Here is a 1,924-nt window from a genome sequence, read left to right as displayed (position 1 = left end):
CCCCCAGCAGCAGCCGGTGCCTGCAGGGGCTGTGGAGGCACTGAAGGGGCTGTGCACTGTAATGTTCCTCTGGAAACTGGACACTGTGCTCAGGCTCCAGCAGTTTGTTCTCAAAGGCTCCCTGGGGAAATCTCTGACCTCAGGCCTGTTTTATTTAGGTGATTAAAAGACAAAGAGAATACTCTGCTCTAAGTGAAGCATTCAATAATCTCCGGAGGAGGAAAAGCAGGTTTCATTTGAGGGGCCTTCAGGGAACTGAGTCAATCTCCTGTGACCTTGGAAACCAGCTGTTTAAGTGTTTAAGAGTCCTAATGGAGGGTGTGACAAAGAAAATCAATAAGATTCTGCTCTAGTTGTGCCCATTTCCTATTCATCTCTTTCTTTGTTAGTAGCTTTCAAATCAATTAATGTTTTAAAACTCCTCCTGAAAGCCTCACATTTTCTTCATGAATATCACCTGCCCTTTCTGTACTCTGATATTCCTTTTAAAACCATGGACCAGAAGAGATTTTTACTTCCATTTTTTTTCCAGGTGAGAGCTTTTAATTTAAGTTAGTAATCATCTTTGTTATTGTTTTTTTCTTTTTCTTTTTTTTTTTCTTCTTTTAGTTCTGAAGAGTGGAAGAAAGTCAGCGATTCTGAGTGCAAGAACTTGGGGCTCACTGTTAAGAATGATGGAGAGTTCTGGTGAGTGGGAATGATGTGAAGGCTTTGGAGACACTGGCTACCCTGAGTAACTGTCATTAATCTGCCATTTAACAGCTCCAAAAACAGATGGGGATAAAATTATCCCAAGGTCTGTTTCTTTCAAATTCCCAAGGGATGACAGGGAAGAATAATAAAAATGGATTTAAAACTAGTAGAACAAAATTAGTGGCTCTCAATATTGTCTATATTTAGGACAATCTCTCAGAAACCAGGAGAACACCTGCTGGTTTACATGACACAATGCCAAATATTGAACACACTGACAGCCCTGTTTATTGCCTGCTGTGCCTGTCTGTAGGTCAGCCACGGCTGAGGCATCTATAAATAGAGTTGCAGCCAGTGAATTTTGATATTTGTTGATGTTTTCCAGCATGGGAATGAGAAGTGTTCATTCTCTATACAATCTCTAGAGCTCTAGTAATTTTAACCTTGCTTAAAGCTTAGATCCTTAGCCCAGCAGCTTCTCCAGCAGACGATCAATATTGCATCAAGTGAGCTGGCACGGCTCAGTGTGAAAAGAATTCTGTTGGCTTTGTCAGGACTGGCAGCTGCAGGGTTTGGCTCTGGGCCATTAATAAGCCAGGCCATGATGGTAATTCAGAGACCCAAGCAGTTTTTCAGTTGCTCTGCAGTCCAGCCTGTTCCTTTAGTAGGCACAGATGAGATGGGGTTGAATAAAAGCTCTGTCCAGAGTGCAGAGGTTTGAGTCGTGCTCAGGGGCAGATGTGACAGTAAGGACTCTAATAATGAGGCGTGGATCCTGCTTTAATTGCAGGTGATCTCTTTGGCCTTTATAAAATGTGTTATCAAATCCAGCCTGGGAGCTTCAACCTGTCCTTTAGGCTTAGGAGATGCAACAGAACAGATCCAGATGTGACCAAACCCCCTGAGTGATACTGCTCTGAATTAAGCTCTAAGACTCTGTGATTGTGGCTTCACGGGTATTTCCACATGGAAAGCTTTCCAGTGAATCAGTTTGTCCCGTGGACAGCTGAGCAATGCCTCCTCATCAAATTACTGGAAGATTTTGTGTGTTGTTTTGGCTCTTTGCATGAGTATCACTGTTGATTTTTAAACAAACCATTACTTCCCTGGCGTTCCTTGGAGCAGGATGACGTTTGAGGACTGGTGTAAGAATTTCACGGATGTGGACATCTGCCGGACCGTGAACACCTCCTACTTCAGCCTCCACAAGACCTGGGAGAAGGAAATTATC

The sequence above is a fragment of the Corvus brachyrhynchos genome, unplaced genomic scaffold (genome assembly GCF_000691975.1).
Source record: "Corvus brachyrhynchos isolate BGI_N302 unplaced genomic scaffold, ASM69197v1 scaffold346, whole genome shotgun sequence".
Classification (NCBI taxonomy): Eukaryota; Metazoa; Chordata; class Aves; order Passeriformes; family Corvidae; genus Corvus; species Corvus brachyrhynchos.
This window is presented reverse-complemented; position numbering follows the sequence as displayed.